Here is a 16,599-nt window from a genome sequence, read left to right on the forward strand (position 1 = left end):
AGCAATGCTTCAAATGTTTTTGCAAAGTGAGGGCCTGTTTAAACTCTATCCACATATTTACATCTGTGAAAATTACCCTGCCAGTCCTAGAGTAGATGAAGTCTATCGCTGGAATTTGCCATTTCAGAAAATGCTCCAAAGCATTTTACATTATGTAAACAGCTGTAGCTGTATCCCTTGAGAAGACGTGGTCTGGGAGAGTGATCTTGAGCTGCATTTGCTCACACGTCTCTGAGGAAGGACCGAGTCAGCTGCCGAATCTCTGTTGTTTAAGAGAAGCAAAGGGTCCTTTGTGCCGTGTGACTCTTCATCTAAGAGTTGAGAAATCTCTGACATTTGTAGATTACAGTTATATCACAAACACAATGACAATAATTTCTTGCCGATATGATGACAACTTTCTAAAATTCAGAGAAGAAAATACGGACAGTTTTTGCTTTGGAACACAATTGTGTTTTCAGATCGTAAGATGAAAAAATTAAGTTTAATCATAGTCTTGCTGGAAGCCTGTCCGGAGCCTTCTTCCTTCATATTCTAGCAGAGAAGGAGATCACAGCTCTTGAGGCATGGAGAACTAAGCCATCGCTGGGCCTGTGGTTCATTTTGATTTTTGTCAACAAATGCAAAGCTGTCCCATCGTGGACCCTAACCAGCATTACAGTTGGAAAGACCTACATTGACAGCCTTGAACTAACAGCTCTTGTCACGGTTTACTCTTTTCTCTTGGACAAGTAGAGAACACAATCCCCTTTTCACTTCTAGAAATGACACCGTGAGAATTGTAAGAGCAGAAAATTGTTGTAATGGTTGTCATTTATCTGTGATTTCAAAATTACGCCCAAGATTGAGTTCTGCATTCTCCTCGCTCCAGTAAAACATCCTTGCTCATCATCAGCCTCTCAATGAATTTTGAACTCAAACTCTAACATTGTCAGGGATGCAAGGAGCTTTTTTTTTTTTTTTTGGTTATTCTCTTTTGATTAGCAGCTAATACTTTTAAAATTCTCTAATAAGTGATCCAGTAGTTGCCTAGTGAGTTATTTGGGAGCATAAGACAGAGTATTTTCCTGTGTGGGCACAAAACTCCTTTCCTTTGGTTTGTGTGGGTTGCTTTTCTAGTCAGTCTTGCACTTGAATCAAGGAAGAGTTCATGACCAAGGGCTTTCTTGGTCTTGTGCCAGGAATAGCTGTGTCTGCAAAGCCAAACAAATCCCCAGAAAGAATGAGTAAACAAAGATCAGCTCTCCAATTCCTGGTACGAAATGATGCCCGGCGTCTGTGCTTTTAGTGGAAATGTGTGCAAAAGAACAAAATGATTTTGTTTTTATTGCCACTCTTCCATTTGGAGTTCTCCGAAGAAGTAGCACTGCTTTAGAATTCATGTGTGGAGCGAGGGCAGGCTGCCTTAGCCAAGAAACCTTGTCCTCTATTGTAGTTTGATGCTCCTTTGTTTTCGCCTGTTTGAGACTTGTTCAGAGACGAGATGGTCCTGCCCAGACCGCCTAACATGGTTTCTCTAAAATGGAGCTTATCATCCTTGTGAAGCAACTGAGGCCAAGGAAGTTGAAAGCCAATGGCAGGTTCAGGAAACAAAACACTCAGAAAGCAGACTTCTGACTAAGAAACATTTGCTCTAAAAGTAAGATGAGTCATTTTTGTAGTGAATAAATATATATATATATATACACACACACACACACGCGTGCGCGCGCGCACACACACACACACACTCTGCAGCAGATATTGGCGTTTCTGCTTTAAAAGAACAGCCTAAATGGCATCAAGCCCTTAGTAGACACATACGTTGTTCTAAGTGCCCAATATCTAGAATCCTTGAAACATAATGGTCCTATTGTTACCTCCATCCCCACCAAAGAATGTGGCTCCCATGGGATCAAGGACTTTGTTCACTTACAGAACCCTACACTACTAGTTTTATGATTAGTAAATGACCCCATTTATTTGGCCATGAAAACTGAGTGAATTCACTACTCAGACCTGGAGTCTCCCAACGTCAGCAGTGGCTGAATAGAGCAGTGAGAGCTTAGGCAACGCGTGGGTTCCATAGCGGGGACCCTGCTCACCAAGGCAGGTCACCACAGCTCTAGAGCATTTCCGGCTGCCAGCAACAGATTGTTGCTTGAGGAGCCCATTACTGTCTGGGTGACAAGTCTGCTGCCCTGGACTCTTACCCAGGAGGAGCAGGAGTGGGCAGGTGTCTACACTCACCTTATCTCTCTTCCAGGCTTCAGTTCATTCAGTTTCTTGAGATTTCCTTCGGAAAGCTGAAGTAGCCTAAAGCTGAGCCAGGATTTGGAGCCATGCAGAATGTCCGCCTTTGGACTGGGAACTAGATCTTGATGATTCATTGTTCCCTTGTGGGAAAGAATTATGAATTTTAATATTCTTATTATAGACTCTGATGACTGGAAAAGATGCCATAGGTCATAAAATATACTTAAATTACCAGCCAACTCTGGGGTTCAGACAGGGTGATGCGGGATGTGTGTTGTGGGAACTGCTAATGAATCTCATTAAACCTTCATCTTTTGGTCTTAGACCCTTTTTCCTTTTTCTTAAAGAACCTCTGAAACTTCTAGAAGAGGGCAATGCGATCAGAGACAGAAAATCTGACCAGAAAGGTTGAAGTTCCCATTATTTTTGGCATGCAGATCTTTACATGTGGAAGGTCAAAGTGGGGGACATGAAAGAGAAAGCGTCTGTGAATAGTTTTTGAGCGTTAACTTGGGCTTTGCTGGGTGAATGATCCACTAGCAAAGTAAAGCAGCTGCGACACCAGTAGTGGTGGTGGTTAGTAACTGAAGTCAAAAGTAAAGGAGGAAGGACAGATTTCCTGCCTTTTTTTTTTCTATACTTAAGTGCTTGGAATAGAGAAAGCAATACAATTCTATTTATTGAAAGTCTAAATTTAGAAACGGGTAACAGGAGCTAGTTTATCCAGTGTCCTCAGCTTAAGTCACAAAGAGGGAAAACGTTGTTGGAAGCACAAGTGGGCAGGGAAGGTGCATGATAAGCAGAGATGCTTCTAGACTAACCCAGGGGGTAAAGCTCTCATACCCTGGAAATGTGCTATGTGCAAATGCATTTTGGTGCACTGTGCAGCTTAGCAAGGCAGAGTCTTGGGATGATTGAGTGTCTGATGAGGAGCTGCTGAGGCTCACTACCACTGACCAGAATCCCAAGAGAGCATCCTGTCTCATAGTGCTGGCCTGGAAAAGCAGTCAAATGCAAGCTCTCAAGTGCAGTTTTTACAGAATGCGTAGCGCTTTCATGCCAGTGTGAAGTCTGAAACTTGTTGGAGGCCATCTGTATGCATGAAATAAATATTAAATAAGGAGGGTGGGGTTGTCTAACTCGGTGATTCAGATGCCTGCACCCCATATTGCTGTACCTGGGTTTGATTTGGGGATCCATCTCCTGCTAATCTGGACTCTGGGAGGCAATGGGTATGGTGCAGGTAGTTAGGTGCGTGCCACCTAGTGGAAGATCTGGATTGAGTGCCCAGTTGCTGGCTGTGGCCTAGCCCAGCGCTGGCTGTTTCAGGCATTTAGGGAGTGAACCAGTTCTCTGAGGGAGCCCTTGCTTCTGTTCTTCCCTTCCTCATCCTCATCCTGGGATGATGATGGTGGTGGTGGTGGTGGTGGTGGTGATTCTACTGTTGCTCTGTTTCTCCCTGCCTCTCACATACACTTTTAAAATATTCAGCAACATTCTAGGAAAAATTTCTAGAGACTCTATAAGACCAAGGTAGAAAGGCTTCTGTTGGTGCCAACAGACAAGAGCCTGGCCTTGTTTCCTTGTCTGTGATTCGCTGATGTAGGATCTACATCCCACAAAATGAACAGCTGAGAAACCAATTTGGTTTTTTTTTTAAGATTTATTTATTTTTATTACAAAGTCAGATATACAGAGAGGAGGAGAGACAGAGAGGAAGATCTTTCGTCCGATGATTCACTCTCCAAGTGAGCTCAACGGCCAATGCTGCGCCGATCCGGAGCCAGGAGTCAGGAGCCAGGAACCTCCTCCAGGTCTCCCACATGGGTTCAGGGTCCCAAGGCTTTGGGCTGTCCTCGACTGCTTTCCCAGGCCACAAGCAGGGAGCTGGATGGGAAGTGGAACTGCTGGGATTAGAACTGGCGCCCATATGGGATCCTGGCACGTGTTCAAGGTGAGGACTTTAGCCACTAGGCCACGCCATTGGGCCCTGAGAAACCAATTTGTAAGAATACAGATAATGAGACAAAGCCACTTCTTTATTCTGTTTTTTGTTTGTTTGTTTGTTTTTTGTCTAGTATATCACTCAGTCAACCATTTCCACCACAAAGTGCTGGTCCCATTCAAGGAGAAAAGGAAAAAAAAAAAAAATAGATGTTTGTCAAAGGGCTCTGTGTTTTGGGTAGGAAGAACATTCAGTTTGCTAAATATTATATCTTCAGTTATAAAACAAGCTCATTTTTAAAAATAAGATTTATTTATTTTTATTGGAAAAGCGGGTTTATAGAGAGAAAGGGAAACAGAGAAAAAGATCTTCCATCTGTTGGTTCACTCCCCAAATGACAGCAATGGTCAGAGCTGAGCCAACCTGATCCAAAGCAGGAGCCAGGAACTTCTTCCAGGTCACGAATGTGGGTGCTGGTCCCAGGGCTTTAGACCACCTTTCACTGCATTCTCAGCTCATAAGTGCAACAGCTGGGACATGAACTTGGCGCCCATATGGAATGCCAGTGCTTGCAATGTGGAAAATTAGCCAGTTGAGCCATTGTGCTTGCCCCCAAATAATCTCATTTTAGTCAATATTTCCATAGGAAAATAAAGTCACTAAGCTTGAGGCATTGTGCAAATGAGATATCATAGCATATTTACAAGACAATTCTGTGTTAGCAATTTCTAGTGGGCTATTATAGAACATTAGACATACCACAAAGCATTGAAGAAAGTCTAGGTAGGCATGCTTCAATATGTACACAGGATTAATTTTTTAAAATCCTATTATGTGCAAATAATCACTATAAAAGTATTTTTAAATTTAGTGCTTCCAAGCAAGATTTATATCTGCTAGAAATCTTGATATCATACATGTAGTTGCTTCTCACACGTATTTGCTTTAAGAACTTCTTTTGTCCTAAACTTAAAAAATAGAAATCCCAGCTCAATTCTGATCTTAAATATTAAGGAGAAAAGAAGGGTTATTAAAATGATTGGGCTCTTAACTGGGTTGTGTTCATTAGAATTCACTAGACAAGTGACTTGCATTGAGAAATCAGCGAATATATCAGGAAACATTTTGAATGCGTAAAGAGGAATTGACCCAGCAGGGTGTCCGAGAGTGTGGCCAGCATGAAGGTCTGTGGACTTCCTGGTGGGAGTGTCTGCTCTGTTAGCAGATTCTGCAGGTGGACAACAGGAGAGCTTGAAGGGCTCTTCGCCGTGCGTTGTAAGCAGATAAAAGCACTTCAGCAGCTTCTCCACACAGGCGGGAGGCTGGGCTTAGCAACTATGTGAGAGAGTTTGCGTTTCTTAATATCTATATCGTTAGCTGACAGATGGAGTTCTGTGTGAAATCTTATTTCAAGAATGCTGCCTCCTACTTGCTAATCTCCTTAAACTAATTGACAAATGGAAAGAATTTCATTTCCCTAAAATTTTGGATGCGTGGACTAAAAGTTACCCACTTGTTCAATCTGTGAAACATATTCTTCCAATAAATATTGAGCGCTTGCAGTGTGCCAAATAGTGTGCAGAAAACTGGCATAGAATAGGAAACAAGAAAGACACTACCCTTAGCGTTTAGTGACAGCCACGAGTCACGATTTGGATCCAAACTTGCTATTTCAGAGGCATTTTTCTTGCTTATCAAGAACATTGTGACTAAAATTCTGTCCTTTAAGTGAATTGTATTTATTTTACTAAATTGCAACAACTTTTTCTCTTTAACAAGAATTGTCCACCCCTCTAAGTGACTTTTTCAGACTGTAACTTCTTAAGTTGGGAATTATCTCATTTGAGTTCAGAGAGTTCTGGCTGATGAAAATTGTGAGAAGAATTCTGTCTGCTTGAAACTTTGATGTGGCTTAAGGGAAGTGTGTGTGTGTGTGTGTGTGTGTGTGTGTGTGCGTGCGTGTGCACACATGCATGTATACGCACACATCCACACAATGAGTTCGGGTTGGTCTTTGGGCAGCATAGGCACCTTCCCAACAGGTATGCTATGTCCCTGGGATGTCACGTGATGGGTAGGTACAGGCCACCATACCACTTCCTCCTCACCTTCTGAGCCCAGAAGGAGCCTTAGGCCCAAGTTGTAGATTTATCCTGCTGTGGTGGACTGACATATCCACGAGTTCATCACACCCCATTATCAAGGTGGGGGAGGGCTGTCTTAGGGCAGGACGCAGACGCAGGGACTCTGTTGTTGAAAAGATCCATGGAATATTCCTTCACCCAGGCCTTTCCAGGGTCTCTGGAGTCGCTGGAAATGGCAGGGAGACACCAAGGAATCCCAAATCACTGAGCACACAACACAAAATATTCCTTTTTATTTTTGATATTGGAAAGTCAGATACACAAAGAAGAGGAGAGACAGAGAGGAAGCTCTTCCATCCGATGATTCAGTACCCAAGCAGCTGGAGCTGAGCTGATCCGAAGCCAGGAGCCCGGAGCCTGGAGCATCTTCCAGGTCTCTCACACAGGTGCTGTAAGCAGAAAAGAGCTGGCTGGGTTTCTTCTGTATCTGCTGAGAATATTCTTCTTTCCAAATCACAGTACTTCAGGGAGCTATTTTGGTCTTAGGTGATGTGTATTGACCTCATGCGTATGTGTCTTTTCCCCAGAACCCATCTAGCTATAGAAGAAGACTAATGTAGGGATTGGTTTGTGTGTGTGTGGGGGTGGGTGGGGGTGGTTATTACCTTCAGATCACACTGGCAGGTCTCCACAGGGGACTGCATCTGAATACTCAAGCCCACCGAGAAGTATTGATCATGTCCCAGCCTGGGGTATTGAACATGTCCTTGATGTGTAATCCCAGATGGAAAAGGTGTTACTGGGCACTGTGGGGACCCCCAGATTCCCCTGGGCAGGTAGTAGGTTACTCATCATGAGGGAGTGGAGATTTATTCTGAGAAAAGATTGAAGAAGTAACTGCCCCTCCGAAGGGTCGGAGAAAGATGAACTTTACAACAGGGATTGTGAGTTTGGCTTTATCCCAAGGAAGTATGTTTTGGATACATCCCAAGGAGAATCCTTAAGAGGGGAATATATTCCCAAATTTTTGTCACCACTGAACAATCACACTTCATGTTGCTCCTATGACTGCTGTTTCCAAACTTTCAGTAAAGTCTTGCATTCACATGCTTTGCTGTGTAGGGTAAGGAGTTAGTGAAGGGGTGCTGGAAGGTTCTGCTCTGAAGAGCGCCCACTTCCCTGCTGGCGTGGTAAGAACAGCCTCATGTGCAGCAAGATCTGTGCCCTGAGCTTCAGGGCATCCTCAGGGGAAGCACGAGTGGAGGCCTGATGAAGTGCGGAGACCAACAAGAGGGTCAAGTGATGGGCAGAGAAGGATAAGAAACTGTCTAGTTCCCTATTGCACTAGAGGAAGGTCAAGTTTAAAAGGAGAGTGAAGGGAGTGAGTAGCAGGCTGTTCATGCAACTCGCATGCACGCACCTCCTTCCCGGTCCACTCTGAAGGACATTTGCTGTGTTCACGTCCTGAAGAGGCTGTCATGTGGGACAGCGAGGCAGCAGGTGCGAGCTTCACTTCGCAAGAGGACCGTTCCCTGCTTTCATACCAAACGTATTCTATCTGCAGGCATCGTAGCTGGGGATAAGGTGCTGTGTAATTTCGTTTGTCAATATGGCTATGCTGTGCTATGCTCCCTCGTGAGGTCGGTTGGGTGTTACTATGAAGATGCTTTGAGTTGTAGTTGACATTTACAGTCAGCAGATTTTGAGTAAGACAGATTGCTCTCTGCAGCAAAATGGGCCAATCAATTGAAAGTCTTAAGAGCCAGACTTCAGGTTTCCATTGAAGAGACAATTCTGCATTGATACTGTAAGGTGCAACTCTGGCCTGGCTGCTGTGTGGCATCTTGTGCAGATTTTAGGCTTGAAACTGCAATTTCAACACCAGTGGCACCACGAAGCTGCCAGCCCACTGTGCTGATTTTGACTTGCCATCCCTTAGGATCACATGAGCCACCTCCTTAAAATAAATACAAAGGTACTTCAAAAAGTTCGTGCAAAGCTTAGGGGTATGTGTTGTGGTACAGTAGGTTAAGCCACCACATGAGGCGCTCTGCATGCCTTATCAGAGGTCCTGGGATGGAGTCCTATCTCCTCTTCCGACCCAGTTTCCTACCAACGTGCACCCTAGAAGGCTGCAGGTCCTGTCACTCTGCCTTTCAAGTCAAAATACAATAAAACTTGGAGACATTTTATTGTAAAAATTTGAAATTCATGCATATGTGAGATCATTAAATAAAGTCCAAAGAAGATGAATATTGTGGAAAAATTATAGATTTGTTTCAAAATATTTTCACTAAAATGTATTATTTAATTTGACTTTCTACAAACTTGTGTGTGTGTGTGTTTGTGTCTCTTTCTGTTTGTAATTCTATTTCTTTAACAACCTATAATCAGCTCTGGTTCTGTTAAGAAGCCTCACGAATGCAGGCAACCCAAAAGGGGATATTTATTGTGTTGTGCTGGAAGCGCTCACCACCCTGATGGATTTGACATATTTCGCTGGGTTCCACCTAGAATCCGCAAGGACATACTGCCAAATACTGGTTAGCAAAGCATGAAGTATTCTGCCCAGAGTCCAAGGCCCCTGCTGAAGTTTTCCATCCCACAGACCAGAAAAAAGGTGAAGCCCCGACCTTCATGTCACCCCCTGTTGTCTCTATCCCATCATCCACTGCATGTGGCTGCCTGTGGAAAGTGATTGAACAATCACTCCAGGAGGCCCACATGCTAATGGAGCCTGGCAGCTTTGCAAACAACTGTCTGCTGCAGTTAGACCTGCCTCATCCTCTGCTTTCAAGGTTCCTCTGTGACCCTCTGAGCCTGGGGGATGATGCAGGCCAGGAGGAATGTGCGTGGTCGTCACTGTGCCAATTTTATAATTCAGCTTTAGATAATCTGTAGCTGAAGAGCCGAGTGGAATTCGTCACCCCTAGCCTTGTGTCCCACTGGGGAGCTTTCTCTGTTTTCTCAGTGAGCCCAGCTGAATGCAGCTGTTGGAGCTGTCACCATATTCCGGGTCACCCAAACCTTGATAATAATTACTTCCACTTCACAGGGAACACATTTATTTAAATAAATATCTAGAAGGGAAAAGCCATTATTATTGACTGTAGATTTTCAGTGAATACGTCAAAATGTGGATGTGACATTCATAATCTGTCCAGAGAAAGCTGACCTCTCGCCTGCCTGGTGTGCAAGACCCAGGGCTGGTCCTGTTGATCACCTGTTCCTGTTCTATAGGAGAAGTTATTGCCAGGGAATAAAGAAGCTCACGAAGCATCCCGAGTGCTGGCAAGCTGCAGCCATCCCCAACCCCACCCAACAGCCTGCTACCATCAGCAAAATCAAACAGCTGGAGCTCGGAGACAGAGTGGGTGAAGAGCATAATGGATTTTCTTCACCCTGTCATTATTCCTCTCCCGCTTTCCTGGATTACAGTTACAAGCAGGTCCTAACCCATTTGTGTGTCCTTCGCACAAAGTGCCTTGGAATAGAGCCCAGGGTCCTGGTCTCAACTGGGAGTGACCAACATATCACTGCAAGGAATGAAAGGCTGCCTTTGACCCTTGCCAGCGCAGCACTGGTCAGCCCTGTGCCAGCACAAACCCATGGCTCCCAACTCCCTTCCTATGTATTTCCTTCTCTGTTCTCTTGAGTCCCACTCTGTTTTTTTTAGAAGTGGGATGTGTTAATTATTTCAATTAAGATGCTGGTCTTTCAAAGATAATGCCTGATCACCTGAGGGAGTGTTAGGAGCATTTCTCCAGGGTTTGAGTTGCCACTTGGTGTAGGAAAAACCCGAGCCAACACTTCCAGCTCTGGGGCTGCGATATGAGCCTGGATCACAACTCCACTCCTAGAAGCAGGTGCAGGCCCGGGGCAGACAGACCATGCCAGTATGCTCTGTGACAAATTGGGGTTCATCAACATGCTTTTAGGGACCCATCTACGGGTTTCTAATGCGAACAGAGTGAGCCTCTTTGTCTCCCAGCAGAACTGCACTGCCTGGGGCTACTGAGGGCAGCAATTCTCTGCCTTGCTGGCAGGTGGCCACCAGGAAAGGCCCACAGTGTCCCTTGGGTAGCAGCACAAAAGCAAAAGCCAATAGAACAGCGATCCCAGGGGGTGTCTGCGCTGCTTGAATGGAGGCCAGCACACCTTTGCTGCTTCCTTGCACGTGTGTGAAGTCATCCACCTTGGGTGGTCAATCCTTTCTTGATGTGTTGAGAGCCCTTTGCCCGAAGCCCGAGTGTAGCTCCACAAGGAGGGTTTCCTGATCTCCCCAAGTGCACCTTGCCTCTTGGTCTTAGCTTTCAGAATGGCTTTGCCTTCCAACAGAGGTGAAGTCTCAAATGAAACCAGCTTTCCAACAGCTTGTTGGCTAACAAAGAAGCTTGTTTTCAAGGAATTGCTTTGATGACTTACCATCCCTGAAGTGGATTGGTTGGAAAGAAACAGTGGAGGAATGTTAAGGAGACATAATATCTTTGAGACAAAAAATATACAGGATTAAAAAAAAAGTGATGAAAAGAATGTTATGTTCGGCCAAGGCAGTCATTTAGTGACAAAACTCTTGTTTAAATTGATAACTGTTCATTTCAGCAAATTGATATAGTCTTAAGGCCTACTCTTACTTTCTAAGGGTTTTATTAGGAGAAAATCCTAGTGACGAGACCTCAACCGTAGGTTTCAGGGCGCTTTACCATTGTAGGAGGGGTGGGTTAGGGGGTCAGCAAGGTGAGTCATGTGATTGCAGCAGAATTCCTTATAATGCCATATGAAATTGTGCCCACATGCTCCCGGGTGTTTCTAAATAGCTGTGGCTACATCTTGGGGATTCACTGTCTGAGAATGTGTGATTTAAGAAATTGCAACGATACAGCAGAATTTCGTCGGAAGGATTTTCAAAGAGTTGACAACCACTCATTTCCACATTGTGTACCATCCTCCTGGGCCACAGCTCTCAACTTCTGCTTCGCCTCCTGAAGCACAGTTTCTGTGGCTCTGGGGACAGGGTCCTCCCACCTGGGAGGGTATGCAGCTCTGTAAAGGGACCCACCCATTCCACCTTTTCCTCGTGTTTGCTGCCATGAATTTAAGGTTTCCTTCTGTTCTGTTTTAGCAGCGGCAGGGAACTGAGCGCAGTGAGCATTGAGGCCCCAGCCTTAGACAGCTGGAATTGACTCTCCCTCCACCCACCCCCATTATACAAAATTTGTTGTATTTTTGTAGATGGGCATATTTGGGGGGAATTTTTTCATTTATTATCATTTTGTTTCATTATACAGTTCCATAGGCACAGGGTTTTTCCCTCCCCCCAACCCCACTGTTTTCCCCCATATTATTATGATAGTATAGTCCTTCAGCAACAGTCACAAGTCCATCATTCTGTTTTTAAAGTGTATCATGACACTGTACGTTTAGATAATGGTATAAAGTCCAGCATCCTATATATTTGACAGTTTCATTGGGCGTCCTCTTTTTATTTGGGAGTAGAGATGCATGCTGCAATGTATCTTCACTTCCCAGGATGCTAGTCTCCACTATACAGTTCGTTAGGATAATATGTGTAACTACGTATTTACCTATACATCCACTGATCTTGTATTCTGCATGAAGTTTGCTTTATATCAAAGAGAACATAAGATTTTTGTCCTGTAGGGGTTGGCTTATTTCACTGAGCGTAATGGTTTCTAGTTGGGACCATTTTGTTGTAAATGATAGAATTTCATTATTTTTAAATGGCTGAGTAATATTTCATGAACTGGATTTGCCATTTTATTGATTGTTTTAAAAACATTCATGTGAAATTCACTTCAATCCACTGGTTTATTTTCTGAGTGACCACAACAACCAAGACTGGAATGTGCCAAAACTAGGAGCTAAGAACTCAACCCAAATCTCCCATGTATGTTATAAGGCTATACTGGACAATTGAAATAATCAGAATTTTTTAAGGAAAGGATAAAAATACCCAGAATTCCTGGAGAAAGAGCTAGGCTCCATAATGATTATAATTTTAATAGTTTGAGTATTTTATGAAGGCATAAAAATTAGGAAACACAAGTCTGCTGATATTCAACTTTCCTTAACATTTTTTTGAAGATTTATTTTTATTTAATTGAAAGGCAGAGTGACAGAGAATAAGGGAGGGAAGTAGGGAGAGAGAGAGAGAGAGATGTTTAATCCACTGGTTTGCTTTCCAGATGGTCCTAGCAGCCAAAGTTGGATGGACCAGGCCAAAGCTCGGAGCCAGACACTCCATCTGGGTCTCCCACGGGTGTCACAGGGCTCTAGTCTGATGATTCACTATCTTCAGGCTTGCAGGAATACTAGGAAAGAACTGTTGTGGAAACAGGAGCTGGGACTCTATATATCTATATCTATATCTATATCTATATCTGTATCTATTTCTATATCTATATCTATATGGAATGCCTCAAGTGACAACTGACTGTGCTCCAACGTCTTCCTTACTTTTTTAACTTTTAAAGTTGATTTTAAAAAATACATATTTGTGTTTCTGGGTAATGTATTAGTTTTGCATTTTTCTTGTGTTCCTAGAGATTTTCCCCATGGGCCATTGAAGGCAGCTGCCTTCATTTGGGCCAGGCTGAGGCAAGGATGGTGCCACATCCTGGGTCAGGGAGAGTGCAGACACTCCAAACATGCACAGCCAGTCCCTTGCTGGTGGCCATGCGGGTAATTTGGTTTGCAGTTGGGGCTTCTGGGTAGGAGCAGGAGGGGTGGGATCCCCAACATCAGTAGAACAAAGGATCATTTGGGACAAGAAAGTGGAGAAACTATGAGGAGGACTAACTTAAAGAAAATGAAGGAGAGGAAATATGAAAGAGATTTAGGAAGCAGAGCAAGCATCTGACACCGCAGCCAAGGAACCACTTGGTATCCCGTAGCAGTGAGCTTGGCTCTGGATCCCAGCTCTGCCCTGGCTCCAGCCTCCTGCTGTGCACACCCTGGGAGGCAAGAGTGATGGCTCAGGTGACTGGCTCCTTGCCACCCACAAAAGACCTCGACTGAATTCTAGTTCATGGCTTTGGCCTGGCCTGGCCTGGCCTGAGTTCTTACAGGCATTTGGGGAGTAAACCAGCAGATGGGAGACAGCTGTCTAATCTTCCTTTCTTTTTCTCTTTGCATTTCAAATAAAGGCTAAGGTTTTAAGGGTAGCAGGTAGGATGGCAAGTCAGAAATAATTTATACTCACCTAGTCATGACTTTTGCTCATGACTGCTTCAAGTTCTTTATCACAAGAGCCTGGGGTAAGATGTGATATGACAGGGAAATGGGCTCAGGGTGAAAAAGGGGCAAAGAGAGACGCAGAAGCAGAGGATATATGAGGGGAAAATGAAATTACATCCTAATAAACCCATTGTAAGTTGAAACTACATGTAATATCTAAAAGTCCCAGATAACAGAGCTTAACCCAGCCTGCCATAGATACACACAAATACATACATTGCCTACTATTGGACAAAATCATATAACTCGAAACCTATTTCTTAATAAAATGCATTTTAATTGAGCACTCTCTTCAGTAAAATATAGGATGACTGTATAGGTATATTTTTACATCATTATTAAAAACTACAAGCCAAATCATCATAAAGTAGAGAGGTAAAAGACAAGGGACTAGGGTGCAACCTGCCTTGGTGGCCTGTGAGTGCCATTGGCACCAGCCGGAGTCTAGCCTGCATGACCTGCAAGCACCATTGGTACCGGGCATGTCCTGGCTCAGGCAGTGCACTCATGGGGACCTGGGGTTGTGGGTTTTCGGGGGACCTGGATGATGGCAGTACCACCAACATACATGTGGGTCAGGTCTGGGGGCAGCCAGGTTGGGCCAGTCCATATTACCCACTGGCGAATCTGAGCACTGGAATGGAGTTTGGGCAGACTGGGTTGGGTAACAACACAAGCCAGTTCACATGAGGGCCGGGACTGGGAGCTGGATGGGCTGGGCCAGGCTGCAGCACTCACTAGCATGAGCTGGAACTAGGGGCAGATGGGGCTGGACCAGGCTACAGCACCCTCTGGCAAATGCCAAAATGAGGCAGGCCATGCCAAACTGGGCGTAGCACTCAGCAGCACATGTGAGACCTCAGGATGGGGGTGGAGGATTCAAATCCAGCAGGGGGCTGCAGGTGGCTCCCCTGTTGGACCACTTCCCCAATGGCGAGTGTGAGAACTGGGTCTGGGGACAGGACAGGCTGGGCAGGGCTACAGCACCTTTTGGCCTGCATGTGAACTGGGCTAGGTGGAGAGCTAGGTTGAGATAACCATCTGTATCCACTGGTGAATACATGAGCCAAAGTGCAGACTGGTTGGGCTTTGCCACAGCATCAGGTGGCAAGTGCTGGGACTCGGGAGCAAATCCTGTCAAGCTAGACTGCAGAACCAGCAGGAGAGTACAGATCCAGGACTGGGAATAGGTCCAGTAGGGAAAATGTGGGCACCTCTCTGATGGGCTACAACTCCCACTGGTGAGCATGAGAATCAGGGCTGCGGCAGGCCTGGCTAGACAGCCAGTGGCACCGACCAACATGAGTATGGGCTGGATAGTGGGGTTGGTTGGGTTGAACTAGGCTTCAAGCTGAATGGGATGTGGGACAGACTGGGCCAGTCTGCTGCACATACTGGCAAGCATAGGAATTAGGGCTGGGGGCAGGCCTACTAGGGGCTTATTGGAAGTTGCTCTGACCAGGCTGTAGCTCTTGCTGATATACGTGAGGTCCAAGTGTGTGATGGGCAGGGTTGGACTAGACCACAGCATCCATTGGTTTACATAAGAGGTAGGACTGGAGACGGAATTGACCCAGCAATTGCACAACTACCAGTGTGTGTGTAGGCTGAAGTGGGTCACAGAGCCAGACTCATACTGGCAGGCACACACAAGAATCCGGTCTGGGATCACTTCAGACAAGATTTCAAATTTTGGGATTCTCCCCAACTAAACTTCTGTACTCAGAACTCCAACCATGGGGAGAATTGCATGATCTGTGATCTGATTGTGGAGTGCATGTGTCCGAAGTGGCCTTCCCAGTGACTTAGATGGAGCAGTGGATGGCATGCCTAGATGCACATGGAGGATATGGCAGTCCACTGGGGCCTACAGAAGACATCAGGAACCATAGGAGATGAAGGAGGGCAAAACAAACTACCCCAGCCAAGTGCTGACAGGAAATATATGGGTGAATGGAGACTCTGAGTGGATTTTGTCAGCCAATGAGCCTTGGAAGGATTTCCTCATTCTTGGATCAGCAAGATTGACAGCATTTCAGAGCTACTGAAACCACTTGAGCAGAACCCTCGGAGCAGGTCCCACATCAGGGACCATGGATGACACTGGGTCACTCTTCCCCATCTCTGGGTACTGAGGCGATTGGGAGGCTGGATGTGGCTTCCCCCATTATTTTCCCCTTCCCCCGAAATACAGTTGGAAGAAAAAGAAAATGTGGAAACAATGGTCTCACCCACATTCCGCTAGTCTTCAATCATTCCTACTCTAATCAACTATGTAAACATTATCAAAAAAATAGAGGAAGAAAAAGAGGAAGGAGGGAGGGAGAAAGAGAAAGAGCAAAAAATGGGAAAAGAAAAAGGAATGGAAAAACAAGGGACTAAAGGGAGGAGCTGGCCTCTTGGTAGTATTAACATGGGGAGTGATTAATATAAATCCCAGTTATCCAGAGTGTTCTGGCTTCCTGATTTTCTCTGTATACAGGGGTGAAGGGACCATGAGGAGACCCTTCCTTCTTCATGCCAGCTTGGGGGATGCAGGGTGAGAGAAAGAGAACTTGTGAGTATGTGAGAACAGGACATTCCTACTGGGGTTGGAGATCATGTCCACCAGAGAGGATCTGATGTTAGACAGATCTGCCTTTGCATGCCTGCCTTGGTGATCTTGCTGGGGGTGGGGGGCATGATTTAATGGCTCTAAACTCGAGACTTTTCACTTACAGAATGGAGATGAAAACAACTACCTGCCAAGGTTGCAGTTGTCCGTTTGATGGGACACAAAGTGCCTGGATTAGATTCTTAATCTCCCTTCTGTCCCATGGCAGAGAGTTCTTGCTCAATGGAAACGGACAGGGACCATTATAGGGAAAACATGACTCCCTGGGGCTGAAGAGGCCTTTGATGCTTCTCATATCTGGTTGCAGTCCCCCCACATCTAGTGATGGCAGAACTTCTTCTGTTGGGTCACACAAGCGCCCTCAAGACAGGTGGTGCGCAGTCCTCATGGGTGCCAGGCCACCTTCAGCAAGAAGGGCTGCAGATGCACAGGGTGTGGCTCACTCATCTTTGTGAACTGTCCTG

Source organism: Ochotona princeps, chromosome 6 (assembly GCF_030435755.1).
Source record: "Ochotona princeps isolate mOchPri1 chromosome 6, mOchPri1.hap1, whole genome shotgun sequence".
Classification (NCBI taxonomy): domain Eukaryota; kingdom Metazoa; phylum Chordata; class Mammalia; order Lagomorpha; family Ochotonidae; genus Ochotona; species Ochotona princeps.